The sequence below is a fragment of the Bos grunniens genome, chromosome 4 (genome assembly GCF_055505025.1).
Source record: "Bos grunniens cultivar Pamir isolate PY7600 chromosome 4, Bosgru_T2T1.0, whole genome shotgun sequence".
Taxonomy (NCBI): Eukaryota; Metazoa; Chordata; class Mammalia; order Artiodactyla; family Bovidae; genus Bos; species Bos grunniens.
The window spans coordinates 101,585,299-101,601,911 of record NC_141168.1 but is presented as its reverse complement, the minus strand read 5'-3'; positions in this window follow the sequence as shown (position 1 = coordinate 101,601,911).

Below are 16,613 nucleotides of genomic sequence, written 5' to 3'. Positions count from 1 at the left end.
GTCCCCAAATAATAGTAGTTTAAGTAATGCTGCTGCTGCTAAGTTGCTTCAGTCGTGTCCAACTCTGGGCAGCCCCATAGATGGCAGCCCACCAGGCTCCCCCATCCCTGGGATTCCCCAGGCAAGAACACTGGAGTGGGTTGCCATTTCCTTCTCCAATGCATGAAAGTGAAAAGTGAAAGTGAAGTCGCTCAGTCATGTCCGACTCTAGCGACTCCATGAACTGCAGCCTACCAGGCTCCTCCATCCACGGGATTTTCCAGGCAAAAGTACTGGAGTGGGTTGCCATTGCCTTCTCCGAGTTTAAGTAATAGAGATGTTTATTTTTCTTTATATTAGGGAAAGTTCAGATGTACAGAGTCCAGAGCTTATATGACAATTACACAGGCACTTGGGATCCAAGCTTAGCCTGTCTTTTATACACATTAATCTTTAGAGCTGACTTCCATTGACAACATTGCCTCATGGTCCAAGATAACCGCTTAAGTGTTAGCCATCTAGTTTGAGACAGGAAGAAGGAAGAGGAGAAAAATGAAAAGGGGTATACCCTCCCAAATGAGTCCACATGTTATTAGAAGAAAAAAAAAATTAGAAACACCAGCACCACATCTTGCACTCACATCTTACTGGCTACTCATAATTCTAAGAATGTATGAGAAATGTAGTCCAACTGGGCAGGCTTCTGTTAGTAAAGTGGATGGGGTAATAGATACTATATCAACATCTAGTAGTTTCTACCACTGACAGTGAGAAATAATCATCATTTAGGCTTTTTACTATCATCTTAAGAAACTGTTTCCAAGTCAAAGCTACTAAATAAAAGTTGGCATCTGGTAGCAGGAATGTTTATTGACTCCCTCAGAAACACATAAAAGGATGCAAATCTCATCATCAGAATTCTATTGCTTATTTAATAAACAAACATTCTTCTAATCATTTATAGTAATTTCAAGTTTGCTAATTCAATATGAAATACAAATGTGACACAAGTAATAAAGGACTAATAACAAAAATCCTAAGCTACTAGGTAATACACATCTGTCTAATTTACTCTATTTCATTTGGCTCTATTCCCTGGAAGGATTTCATGAACTTATGACAAACTCTGGTCCAATGATCATGCCCATAATTAAGATTCCCAATCTCATGCTCTGTGTTTTCTTTATTAACTTACGTTATCTCAGATGTAGCATCCTCTGCTCCACTTCTATTAACCTAAACAGATCAAACTATAACCTCAAAGTATATTTAATCTAATTTTTAATCAAATACCCTTTTTTCTCTGCTACTTCACTGAGAGAAAATCACACAGGCCCTACCTCTGCTTCCTCTTCTAAAATCTTACTATGTCTTCTTCACTTTAAGTAACTATACATGTATTTTTCTTCCTTCAAATATACTTATAAATAATTATGATCTGTAATAAAATGTGCTAAAGTAAACAATGTGGCTTCATAGTAGAGAAGGAGAGCTTACTGATAGAAATGATAAGAGACAAGTTTAGGTAATGATTCCTAACCTTTATGGATGCCCCATAGGGGATAAGACCATCTCAAGGGAGAGACCATAAGCACCATAAATGGTCAAGCAAAGGCTAGATGCTAACTAGCAAGAAATCCAAAAATGAATTGTTATATTGAGTAGAAGTCAACTGATTTCTTAACATCCTTTCCCACTAAACAATTTGGTAAAAATTTTTAAAATAAATTGAGTTGCAATACAACCCTCCAAATGATCACTAATGAAATGTCATAGTTTCTTGGATATTAGCCTAGTTCATGAAATTACACTGAACCCTCTTTGGGAGTCCCTGTGTAAAATATTTAATGCTAATTAGACAGTAAATTTCAGATCTAGCATTGACATAGGAAGGAGAAGCAAAGAGGATTATTAAATAGAGGTGATAATTACACTGATTTTTATTGCTTTTAGGAGAACTTAAAACTTAATCAGTTCTTCAAGTGTTTCATTATTTACATTGATGACAAAGGACTAAATATTGAGAGAAAATACAAAGAGTTCTAAAGAAAGCTAAGTGAAAATCTATTATCACCATTAACTATTAATAATAGTTAAGTACTGTTAGAAGACAAGGTAAAGGTCTATAAAAATATGCTAAATAACTTAATGGTTCAGTATTATTGAGCAAGTTAATATAATGCTATTGTAAACTATGCCAAGGTAAAACTTTTGTATTTTAAATAAAAATGATAATTTTTGTTTCTTAATTTAATGATTTTTTTCAATTTTAGTAATGTCATTAAATAGATATGGTTTTCCTGAGACTGGGCTGTTGAATTTCAATAACTTCACTTCTATAAAACCATGCATACAAAGAAATAATGTTAAAAAGCCATTTTGAGTTAGTATTCCACAGAGTTGTTGCTTTAGTCGCTAAGTCAGGTCTGAGTCTTTTGCACCCCAGTGGACTGTAGCCCATCAGGCTCCTCTGTCCATGGGATTTTCCAGGCAAGAATACTGGAGTGGGCTGCCATTTACTCCTCCAAGGGCTCCTCCCCACCCAGGGATCAACCCCCTATCTCCTGCACTGGCAGGAGGTTTCTTTACCACTCAGCCAACAGGGAGGCCCCCACTCCACAAAGCACAGAGCTGTATTTTAATGGAGAAGAGACATGGGGGCCAGGGTGTGTGCTGCATCAGACATTTCACTTTTGAGCTCCCTGTCAATATCATATCACTTTAAAAAGAAATGAAGCGTTTTCCTATAAAATAACCTCTATTTTCATGGAGCAAGATAGAAGAGTTAAGGCTAAAGAAAATGTAGTGATGGCCTAGAATTCTTGAAAACTCTGTCGAAAAAGACAACAACTGAATTTAATTTATGAAGAGAGTTAGAAGAACATGAGGCACAGAGAGCTGACTCAATTCCATCTTCAAATGGGAAAATAGCAATATTAGCACAGTTATTAAGAGAAAAATTGCTTGCTCATATTATTGCAAAATGCTCTAAGAAATAAATTGTTATGATATATAATAATAAAACTGTCTATGCTGAGAGGCTTTGGTGATATTTTAAATTAATTGATTTCTAAAATTTTATCTTTACTGTAATACATCAGTTTGTTATAGAAATCTCTGCATGATGTCTTGAAAGAAGTGTGTTGCAATTATTCATACAATAAACCAAACCAGTAAAAGCTCATAGTCTAGACGTGTAGACACTGTTATGATGGGAAGACAGCATTGAATAGTGGAAAGAACATTAAGTTCAGGTATGAACTTTGGTGTAACCTGATTGTGAAATTATCAAGGTGATGAACCTCTTAACATTTCAGTAAACTGACATGGAAAATTAAGATATTAAGTCTAGTTACATCCAAAAAAATGCATGAAATACAGCAGATACTTGACACTTGAGAATCATATGTCCCTCCTCCCGTCCACTACTTCCAACACTAACATAATATTTCAGTCCTCTTGCAAGCAAGAGGCAACCACTTGGTTGACCATTTCTTAATACATTGAGAAATACCCAATCAGATGGTTATGAGAAAAAGCATTTAATACTTTTCTCTCCCAATACGCTGTTAAAATAATATTAAAGCTATTTTACAAAAATATACACACATATGAATGCATAGTATATTTCTGATAAAGAGAAAACTACTGAGTGAGGAAGTGGGGTGAAGGAAGCCACAGTCTAACATCCATGAAGAGTATAATGTAGGAGGAAGCCAACTTCAACCTGAATCTAGAGAGACAGATGAATGCAGTGTCATATCTGACATTGTACCTGATGCTGAAGATGCTGGAACTATAAACTGAAGTGAAGAACAACTTTAATAAGTCCATTCCTAGATTGGACATACCTGAGGGGAGAATTTATGAGCTTAAAGATATGTTAATAGAAACTTCCAAAAGTGAATCGCAGAGATAAAAAGGAATGAAACACACACGCACACCAAACAAAAACTCAGAACATCAGAAACTATGCTGTTGTTTGGTTGCTAAATCATGTCTGACTCTTGTGACCCCATGGACTGCAGCCCACTAGTCTCCTCTGTCCATGGGATTTCCCAGGCAAGAATATTGGAATTGGTTGCCATTTCCTACTCCAAGGGATTTTCTCAACCAAGTGATTGAACCTGCATCTCTTGCATCTCATGCATTGGTAGGTAGAGTCTTTACCACTAGCACCACCTGGAAAGTCCAAAAATGATTCCAGTTCAATTCGGTTCAGTTCACTTACTCTGCTGTGTCTAACTCTTCGTGACCCCATGGACTGCAGCACACCAGGCCTCCCTGTCCATCACCAACTCCCAGAGTTTACCCAAACTCATGTCCACTGAATCAGAGATGCTATCCAACCATCTCATCATCTGTCATCCCCTTCTCCTCCTGCCTTCAATCTTTCTGAGTATCAGGGTCTTTTCAAATGAGTGAGTTCTTCGCATCAGGTGCCCAAAGTATTGGAGTTTCAGCCTCAGCATCAGTCCTTCCAATGAAAGTTCAGGACTGATTTCCTTTACGGTGGACTGGTTGGATCTCCTTGCAGTCCAAGGGACTCTCAAGAGTCTTCTCCAACACTAGTGTTCAAAAACATTAATTATTCAGGGCTCAACTTTCCTTACAGTCCAACTCTCACATCCATACATGACTACTGGAAAAACCATAGCCTTGACTAGACGGACCTTTGTTGGCAAAGTAATGTCTGTTATTTAATACGCTGTCTAGGTTGGTCATAACTTTTCTTCCAAAGAGTAATCGTCTTTTAATTTCATGGCTGCAATCACCATCTGCAGTGATTTTGGAGCCCAGAAAAATAGTCTGTCACTGTTTCCACTGGACCAGATGCCATGATCTTCGTTTTCTGAATGTTGAGCTTTAAGCCAACTTTTTCACTCTCCTCTTTCACCTTCATCAAGAGGCTCTTTAGTTCTTCTTCACTTTCTGCCATAAGGGTGGTGTCATCTGCATATCTGAGGTTATTGATATTTCTCCCGGCAATCTTGATTCCAGCTTGTGCTTCTTCCAGTCCAGCGTTTCTCATGATGTACTCTGCATATAAGTTAAATAAGCAGGGAGACAATATACAGCCTTGATGTACTCCTTGCCCTATTTGGAACCAGTCTGTTATTCCATGGCCCATTCTAACTGTTGTTTCCTGACCTGCATGTAGATTTCTCAAGAGGCAGGTCAGGTGGTCTGGTATTCCCATCTCTTTCATAATTTTCCACAGTTTATTGTGATCCACACAATCAAAGGCTTTGGCATAGTCAATAATGCAGAAGTAGATGTTTTTCTGGAACTCTCTTGCTTTTTCAATAATCCAACAGATGTTGGCAATTTGATCTCTGTTTCCTCGGCCTTTTCTAAAACCAGCTTGAACATCTGGAAAGTTCATGGTTCATGTACTGTTGAAGCCTAGCTTGGAGAATTTTGAGCATTACTTTGCTAACGTGTGAGATGAGTGCAATTGTGTGGTAGTTTGAGCATTCTTTGGCATTGCCTTTTTTGGGATTGGAATGAAAACTGACCTTTTCCAGTCCTACGGCCACTGCTGCATTTTCCAAATTTGCTGGCATATTGAGTGCAGTGCTTTCACACCATCCTTCTTTAGGATTTGAATAGCTCAACTGGAATTCCATCACCTCCACTAGCTTTTTACATAGTGATGCTTCCTAAGGCCCACTTGACTTTGCATTCCAGAATGTCTGGCTCTAGGTGAGTGATTATACCATTGTGATTATCTTGGTCATGAAGATTTTTTTATATAGTTCTTCTGTATATTCTTGCCACCTCTTCTTAATATCTTCTGCTTCTGTTAGGTCCATACAATTTCTGTCCTTTATCAAGCCCATCTTTGCATGAAATGTTCCCTTGGTATCTAATTTTCTTGAAGAGATCTCTAGTCTTTCCCATTCTATTGCTTTCTTCTATTTCTTTGCATTGATCCCTGAGGAAGGCTTTCTTATCTTTCCTTATTATTCTTTGGAACTCTGCATTCAAATGGATATATCTTTCCTTTTCTCCTTTGTTTTTTGCTCCTCTTCTTTTCACAGCTATTTGTAAGGCCTCCTCAGACAGCCATTTTGCTTTTTTGCATTTCTTTTTCTTGGGGGTGGTCTTGATCCCTGTCTCCTGTACAATGTCACAAACTTCTGCCCATAGTTCATTACACACTCTGTCCATCAGATCTAATCCCTTGAATCTATTTCTCACTTCCACTGTATAATCGTAAGGCATATGATTTAAATCATACCCAAATGATATAGTGGTTTTCCATATTTTCTTCAATTTAAGTCTGAATTTGGCAATAAAGAGTTCATGATCTGAGTCACAGTCAGCTCCCAGTCTTATTTTTTCCTAACTGTATAGAACTTCTCCATTTTTGGCTCCAAAGAATATAATCAATCTGATTTCTGTATTGACCATCTGGTGATGTCCATGTGTAGAGTCTTCTCTTGTGTTGTTGGGAGAGGGTATTTGCTATGATCAGTGTGTTCTCTTGGAAAAACTCTATTAGCCTTTGCCCTCTTCATTCTGTACTCCAAGGCCAAATTTTCTTGACTTCCTACTTTTGCATTCCAGTCCCCTATAATGAAAAAGACAATTTTGGGGGGGTATTAGTTCTAGAAGTTCTTGTCGGTCTTCATAGAACCGTTCAACTGCAGCCTCTTCAGCATTACTGGTTGGGCCATAGACTTGAATTGGGGTGATATTGAATGGTTTGCCTTGGAAATGAACAGAGATCATTCTGTCATTTTTGAGATTGCATCCAAGTACTGCATTCCAATCTGTCTTCAAAGAGAGAATGTGTCATTTGACATAAATGCTACATCTTTCCTCAGTGGATAGGCAAACAGCAGCTCAGGAATGGATTCTTAGTGGTTAAAAATCTGCCCGCCAATGCAAGAGACCCAAGAGATGGGTCAGTAAGATCCCCTTGAGTAGGAAATGGCAACCCATTTCTTTACCACTGAGCTAATAGGGAAAGCCTTCAGGAACTATGGGACCATTTCAAAAAGTGTAATATACCTTTTTTTTTTTTTTTTTTGGCTATAACTTGTGGCTGGTGGGATCTTAGTCCAGTCCCTTAGTTCAGAGACTGAACTCAAGACTTTGGTAGTGAAAGTACAAATCCCTACTCACTGGCATGCATGCTCAGCCATTCAGTCATGTCTGACTGTTTGCGACCCCATGGACTGCATGGACTGTAGCCCACCAAGCTCCTCTGTCCATGGGATTTTCCAGGCAAGAATTCTGGAGGGAGTTGCTATTTCCTCCTTCAGGGGATCTTTCTGATCCAGGGATCAAACCCACATCTCCTGAATCACTTGCCTCTTCTGCACTGGCAGGTGATTCTTTATCACTGTGCCTCCTGGGAAGGCCCCTAACCAGTGGACCACCAGGGAATCCCTCTGCCTAATTTCTAGCTAGAGTGCTAAGGAAAAAAAAAAAGACTATAAGTGGACAAGGGTAGAAACCAGGAAACCACTTACAAGTTGATTTCAGTAACCCAGGCGAGATATTACGATGATGTAGGCCAGAACCGCAACAGTAGAGCTAATCACAAGTAGTCAGACTCTGGATATGTTTTGACATTGTGTTAACTCTTGGTTCTAAATATAATGAATAGTTTATTTCTGTGTCTTGAGTTACAGTTCACATGCATTGTTGAATTTGAGCTTTAGAAAACTTCCAAAAATACTTTAAAAAATAATTTATAGCAGACAAAAAAGAAGTTTGAAACACTAAGTGTTTTTTTTTCTGATAACATAACTAGTCAACTTTCGCTGCCTACACAAGTTTCAATGTTAATTTTGATCCTTTTGGTAGCCACCAAATAGTAAGAATATTCTGTTACTCTTTGGAACAGAATACATAACCCTACCAAAATCTTACAGCTAAAAAAGCCCTCTAGTACTGACACAGAAGAATTCTAAACCATGTTTGAGCTAATAAGCCTATTGTGCCTACCTGGAAGCACGACTGACACAAATTTACAAATAGAAATCATTCTGATTCTTGTGTTCTGTTAATGATTATAGTGCATTTATTCAGGAACGCATGCTAGTAGAGAAAGACAATAATAGTTTGGTGCCTTTGCACGTAGACACAGCCTATGAGGCAATTTATTATCTGTGAATTCATTAACATGAAAATTTTAAATGTTCTCATCATGTTGAATAGGAGCTTGGTTACATCTATTATGAATAATGGAATGATACATATTGTTGTCATATTAGTGTAATGTAAGACAACATGCAGTTGCTTCTTATAATAACATAACCTCCCCTTTTCATAACTCTTCTCATTCATGGCTCCTAGATGGCTTTACAAACATTAATTAAGACTTACATCACCTCTGAGAGGCTGGGAACTGCCACAGTTGTCATCCTGATGCCAGACTAGAGATTAAACCATGTTATTAGAAGCAGTCCTAGGGTGAAAGCTCATAACATTTCAAACCAGAACTTTTAAACAATATAACAAATTCCCATTCCGCCGTCATCCTTTGGTGCACTCAGGTCTCAAATTTAGCTATTCTGTAGCACATATTCATATCTTTGTGGAAATTGTCCACACCGATTGCAAAAGTTTTCAAATTAAAGTGTACTTATTTTCCAGATCTTCATCTTTTTTTTGTTGTTGTTGTTGTTGTTTTTATTTTTTTTAATTTTATTTTATTTTAAAACTTTACAATATTGTATTAGTTTTGCCAAATATCAAAATGAATCTGCCACAGGTATACATGTGTTCCCCATCCTGAACCCTCCTCCCTCCTCCCTCCCCATACCATCCCTCTGGGTCGTCCCAGTGCACCAGCCCCAAGCATCCAGTATCGTGCATCGAACCTGGACAGATCTTCATCTTAATACTGCCAAAGACTAAAATTTTTTTAGCAGGTCATCTTCATTAGTATAAGTTATGTTATCTTTTACAGCCATTGAGAGAAGGCAATCAGGCTATGTTAATCCCAGCCCCCAAGACTGCTTTGCAACTTAGTTACAGGGTGTGGACTCGAACTTCTTATCCTCTAACTTTTCATCTGACTTGCTCTAGTGAGCCATGCTACATTGCACTAAAACAGAGTATGCTAAGAATGTTAATTTTCTTTAGAAGGTCAGCTTTGCTGGAAGATTGCTGCTCTTTTCTTCATCATTTAAAAAAAGTAAAAAATAAAAAGCTATGTTCTGAAAAGTCATCTTGTATTGTGTCCTCCACACTCTAATATAAAACTGAGAAAGTTGTCAGTGCTGTTATAGGATCACGTTGAAGAAGCTACCTATTTCCCCACAAATTATCTTCTCTTTCATTCAGTGTCCTGCTGAAACACCTTAAAGTGTTTACTCTCATTTACTTTCTCAATTCTTTATTACTTCCAAAGTATCAATATTCAATCTACTATCATTTTGATTGCCTGTAAATATTAGCATAATCATTTGGCTTTATTATGTATGGCTTTACAGTGTCAGTTATCTTTTAAAAGTGGGTTTCCATATGAAAGCAAAAAAAAAAAAAAATTGTTTGACCTCAGGGGGTTTTTTCCCCCATCTAGTCTAAGCCCTTTAAGCAATTCTGCACAGGCAGAATAAAGCAATAAATGATAAAAATGTGCCTTTAACTACACTTCCTCTATATGGATGGGAGTAAAATTATCTTTTATTTATTAAGATGGATGGAACTCACACTTCAAAGACAATGTGGAGCAAAAGTATCCTATACATGTTCAATATTAAATTACTGTTAACAGCTGCTGCTGCTGCTGCTAAGTCACTTCAGTTGTGTCCAACTCTGTGCGACCCCACAGACGGCAGCCCACCAGGCTCCCTCGTCCCTGGAATTCTCCAGGCAAGAACACCCTAGTGGGTTGCCATTTCCTGCTCCAATGCATGAAAGTGAAAAGTAAAAGTGAAGTCACTGAGGGCTGCTAAAATTGCCACCAAACAGCACGATTTTTATACAAAGGAAATAGTCGTACTTTCTGGCTCATAATGGTGGTATTATGTTTACTTTTTTAGCAAAAGCTCCCTACTTGAAAGAAATACAATTCAATTAAATATGCTATGCTATGCTAAGTCACTTCACTCGTGTCTGACTCTGTGCGACCCCATAGACTGCAGCCCACCAGGCTCCCCCGTCCCTGGGATTCTCCAGGCAAGAACACTGGAGTGGGTTGCTATTTCCTTCTCCAATGCATGAAAGTGAAAAGGGAAAGTGAAGTCACTCAGTCGTGTCCGACTCTTAGCGACCCCATGGATTGCAGCCTAACAGGCTCCTCCGTCCATGGGATTTTCCAAGCAAGAGTACTGGAGTGGGTTGCCATTGCCTTCTCCGCAATTAAATATAGATTGTGAGTTTCCATATTACAGCATCCTTGATACTAATTTTTCAGGACTATGTGAGATAGAAGGACAAAACTTCACTTAGTACTTTGAAATATTTTTGAAATATAAAGGAAGATCTTACACTAGATCTTTTTTTCAAGAGTTATTGAACAGCCCCTGGCTAGCTGAATAAAAAAGAAGATATATTCAGTGCTTTTACAATATGCATTCACTTTAAAATAAATGCTAAAATTATATGGATATAAATAAGCCACTTTTCAAGAGATTGCATTGTTTATACAGGGTCTTATTATTTAATAATTTGCATTATCATTCAACTTCAACTTCTCTCTGAAAAGAGAATAAAATTTAAAGGTATAGTAGAAAAGAGATGTATTATCTATTTCATTAAAAAGTTGTTCCATTCCATTGTTTTTCATTATAATTTGGCAAAAATGTTATTTAAATTCCTTAAAAAGTCATAAAGGCAAAGAACTTGATTTATTATTTATATGTTATTGCTGCTTTTATTTATTTGAAGGGTACTTCTCACACCTGAAAAAATTAATACATTAAGAATATACTAAGTTCTGATTAATAATTCTGGCACATGTAAAGATGTAGACGCATTATTACTATACTAAAGGAATCATCAATACTACAAAGGCAGAACATTCTGTTTGAGTAAAAATTCCTGAGCTAGATCTTGACGGAGGTTCCATTTTAACCCTGCAGAGCATGGAATAAATTATTTTACATGTACAAATTTAGAACAAGTGTAAATAATTTGTCTTCTTGATAGCAGAAGAATAGCCAGCATTATTCTTGTTGCTCTAAATACTTTTAGTAACACTGCTTTCCAAACAGCCTGCCTGCAAAATCTATCCCAAAGTAATTAAACAAATTGATCTAAATTGGCAATGAAATTATTTAATATTGTATATCTGAATTTTGAAGAACGTCCACTCTAGTCAACTGGAATACTTTGGTTTTGACATCCTAAGTTGATACTGAATTGCTACTTCCTGCAATAATTAGACAAAGGCAATATTTGCTTCTCTTGGCCAATTCTAATTCATTTATGTCCTCAGTATGAGATCGGTCTCAATTATTTTCTATCCCAGTGGACTATACATCCATTTCATCAGCTGTATCATCAAGGTGTGTGCGTATTCACTCAATCATGTCAGACTTTTTGCAATCCCATGGACTGTAGCCCATCAGTCTCCTCTGTCCATGGGATTCTCCAGGTAAGAATACTGAAGTGAGTTGCTATTTCTTCCTCCAGGGGATCTTCCTGACCCAGGGATCAAACCCACATCTCTTCTGTCTCCTGCATTGGCAGGCAGGTAGGTTCTTTACCACTGAGTCACCTGGGAATCCCATCATCAAGGTATCCGGATAAAAGATAAAGATAAATGATGTAAGACACAATTGTACATTAACTGGGAGTTATATTTAGTAAGAAAGGGAACAAATCTAACCACTGACTGTCAAAATGTTTAATTTACAAGGAGCCTGTGCCAATCTATATTAAATTTACATAAGTTCTATAGTTGATTTCTGCAAAATCCAATGAGATAAAAGAATACTGTAAATACTTTTGTAAACTTTTTCAACTTTGTACCTCAATGTACCCATCCATTGAACAGAAGCCTGACTTATCTATTGAGGATTATGTAATAATAAAGTAGGCAGTTAATAAAAAGTATTCTGTTTTAGTCTATCACCTCTCCCTATGTCCCATCTTTAAGATGGAAATAGTAATTACCAAGCTTTATCCTTCCTAGAGGAAATGGTGAGAGCTTAACTCACTTTTAGAATATCAATTATTTGTAAGATTTATTCATCTGACACATGATATTTGTTTTGGTATACTTCATATACTAGATGGTATCATGACATGAGAATTGAGGTTATTTTCTTACTTCATAACATATCAGAAATCACAGTCCCAAAGCTGTTGATTAAACCCTGCTGAAACCAAATATATGATTTACATTTCCTTGAAACAATCCTCTACAGTCTCACCCTCAGCCATAGTGGCTGTACTAGTTTGCATTCCCACCAAGAGTGTAAGAGGGTTCCCTTTTCTCCACACCCTCTCCAGAATTTATTGCTTGTAGACTTTTGGATAGCAGCCATTCTGACTGGCATGAGATAGTACCTCATTGTGGTTTTGATTTGCATTTCTCTGATAATGAGTGATGCTGAGCATCTTATCATGTGTTTGTTAGCCATCTTATTTTTTGTTTATGTGGGGGTGGAGCAGTGTTGTATAAATTGTAGATATTTAGCAGCATCCCTGGCCTCTACCTACCTGATGCCAATACCAACCCCTTCCAGCTGTCACAACCAAAAATCTCTTCAGACGTTTTCAAAAGTTGGGAGACAATGAGCAAAAATTACCCCTGGTTGAGGACCACTAGCTGAGCACTGAAGAATTGATGCTTTTAAACTGTGGTGTTGGAGAAGACTCTTGAGAGTCCCTTGGACTGCAAGGAGATTCAACCAGTCCATCCTAAAGGAGATCAGCCCTGGGATTTCTTTGGAAGGAATGATGCTAAAGCTGAAACTCCAGTACTTTGGCCACCTCATGTGAAGAGTTGACTCATTGGAAAAGACTCTGATGCTGGGAGGGATTGGGGGCAGGAGGAGAAGGGGATGACAGAGGATGAGATGGCTGGATGGCATCACCGACTCGATGGACATGAGTTTGAGTGAACTCCGGGAGTTGATGATGGACAGGGAGGCCTGGCATGCTGTGAGTCATGGGGTCACAAAGAGTCAGACACGACTGAGTGACTGAACTGAACTATATATAAAACATGACATATATATATGTCATATATATAAAATATTTACTAATACATTCAATTACAGTAGGCTTCTATTGAAATAAATTTGGTTGTTTTCCTACTAATAAAAAATTAGTTTTGCAACAGAATATATGTTCATATTATATACATACATACATATTTTATATATATATATATATATATTCTTGAATGAATAGGAAAGTGTTTTATGTATAGGCAAAAATTAACAGATCCTCAGCCCATGGTTCTTAAAGAATGTGTAAAAAAAATAATTATAGATATGGAAATTGTTTAATTTAGCAATAAAATGGAGTATTATTTTCAATGAACATTTCTTTTAATAAAATTGTATTTGTGAAACATTGCCCTCAAAACTACCACTTAATTATATCTGAAATCTAATCAGGTCACTTATTTAAGGAAAGAGATTGTAGGACTCTTAAATACTAAGCCAAGAAACAATTGAATTCCAGAGCTTATTTATTCTTCTTTCTGTATAGGAAGTTATCTAAAAATATTACTTCAATTGGAGTTTTCTGTATTAGCTTTTTTTCTTCCTTTCAATGTTAAAATAAATATTTTTATATCTAAATAATTTAAAGAATGTTTTTCTCTGAGGCTGAATAACTGCTTTTTTCCTATAGTCTGTTTTTCTTGGGTTAAAAATTTTGTTAGGTCCATTATAAGCAAAATATCAATAAGGAGATAAGAGTTAGCATAAAGCCATCATGCTCCACAGACTACACAGATTAGATGCAAATTGACTCAGGGGAGGAAAAAAAACAAGTCTCCCAATCTTCACATATTATTTCTCCCCTACCACACCTCCAAAAGAACCCTTCCAAATAACCTCAATAATTCAGAAGTTTGCTTTTCATAGGCAAGATTTGTCTTTAAGGGAATTAATGAAATCCTTCTTTTTAGAATTGTTTTATTTTCTCAGTTCTCACATGATTAGACCACGTTAAAAAGAGCACTTTAAGCTTGCTTAAAACAGTACCCTTCAAATCTTGTTCCATCAGTTATGTGGCAGTTCAATCAATATTAGATAGCATCAAAAATCTATTTCCTGTCCCTGACAAGAGAAGGTGGTCCCTAAGATTAACTGTTCTAAATGGCAAATGCAAACTTCATACTATCTTAAATTGCCAACTATGCTGTTTTTGCCTCTACACGTTATTGGAACGATGGCCAAAGCCTGGTTCTTTTAATTACATAAAAGCTTAATTTTTAATTATGATTGAAAGATAGTGAAAAGATAAGCCACCAAATCACCTCAAAGTCACTGAAAGGCTGAGACTGTTTTCTATCAGGTGTTTGGCTCATAAAAACTGATTGAATTCTTTTAGTTTCCTTCAAATACTATCAAAAATGAAACTGAGGGTGCCAGAGAAATTCTCAGAATGGTGTATGCACAAAGTTGTCGGACACAGTTTTTCAGGAAAAAGGAACATAAATCTCAACAGTTTCTCACTTCAAGAAATAAAATATAGAAATACTTCTACTATATTTAACTGAAATACCCAAAGCAGCAAATACCTAAAACCACCATGCTAAATCAAGATTTCCGTCAATAATCTTTATTTCACTTTTCTATCTGAATTTAGAGAAAATATGAAAGTATTGTGGAAAGTTTGGGAAAGAAAACCAGAAACAATGACAATAACTAGCTCACATCTAGCACATATCCATCACACACTGTGATAAATCTGTGAATTCACTTAATACTTAAAACTGTGCTATTATCACTATATTTAAGGTGTAGAAACTAATGTAGAAAGTACCCTATGTGGCATTCAAACCCAGACAGCTTTGCTCCAGAATTCATGCAGTACAAAAAGATTAAATTTATCCATGGTTCCACTGGACAGAGAACAGATTTTATTTATTCTTACCCATGTATTTCTTCTATTGAATTGTCAAACCAATTTATTATGGCTCAAAACAATAGCAAATTAAGGATGTCAATTTTACTGGGAAATCTAACCAAAAAGAATTAGCATCAAACATTATGTGTGCACTTTATAAATTGATGCAGTTATTTTCACTACCTATTTTTGCATAAAAATACTGGGGTTTAAATTTGTACTTTAAACTAGGATACATAGAAACAAACATAATTTTCTTTACTGTTCTGGATTCCCCAGTTCCTACTAAAGGCAGAAAAAAGGTGAACAGTTAGAAGTAACTAAACTTCATTTGGCTTAAAAACAATCTATTTTTTATAAATATTCATGCAATTCTACATTGAAATTCTCTAGGTTGACTTCTCTTTCTTTGGTTCCCTTTCCGGACTCTTTTCCTCTGCCTAGATGGTAATTACACATGGAAAAGCCTCTGTAACCTCAATGTCAAGGAATTGGAGGAGGAGTGATGAGCAAGAGATGTCTCCCCATTCATTCCCCACTCCAGTCCCATCTCTGAGCCTGTAGCTCTGCCCTCACTATAGGAAATAATTTTGGTCTGGTCTGCAGACATAAGCAAAGTCCTGTGATGGTTCCTGGGGAGCTCAGCCATTTCTAATGGTAATGCATCACTGAAACGTGTTTTAGAAATACAGAATCTTAGGACCCACCAGACCTACAGAATCAGAACATACATTGAATCCAGATCCCTGATAAATGCACTTCAAAGTCTGAAAAGCACTGCTCTAATGGATATCATCTTTCTTATTTTATGATCTTTGATCCTACCCTTCATTTTGTGGACAACCAATGTCATTCTTTAGCCTATATATACACATAGGAGAAAATATATTTTAAAAACAATTCCCAAGATATAAAATAAGACTACCTTTATAATTTTTGTGACCAATCAAAATTGTTTTCTCCACAATTATGAAATCTTCTTATTTTAAATGAGTTAAATTTTGCTACAAACATGAAATCTTCTGCACATTTTTTAGTTTATTAAAAGTTCTATTTTACATACTCGAGTAAAGGATTTTAGTTCTCTTTACCTTTGTCCAAACTATATATATATTACTAAGTTTGCTCTTAGATAGTTAATTTTCTAGTTTACTGATTGTGTGGATCTTTTTTCAATTAAGTTTCCTTCCATTCATTGCTAGTATATGGTTATTGTTTTCTATAGCTATTGTTTTTACTGTTTTGACAGTCACTTTGTAATAAGCACTAATAAATAACCTTAAACATTCCAGCATATACTATGCCTTACTTATAATTCATATAGAAGTCTCCTAACAGAATTGTATTTGCTTTTTTAATCCAAAGCAGGTTTTTTTAGAGAATGGAGAATTTTTCTTTTAGAGAACTATCTCTAAGATTGAACATTTCTATTATTTTTGTTCCTATTCTCTAATTTATTAATTTCTGATTTTATCTTTACCATTTCTCTCCTGCTTTTCTTGGGATTGTTTTGGGGTTATATTTCTAATTTATCTGATACTAATGTTATAACCCTCTTTTTTCATTTACTTGATACATCTTTCTTATCCTTTAACTTTTAAGCAATCTATATCATTTGTTTTAGATATAGCCAA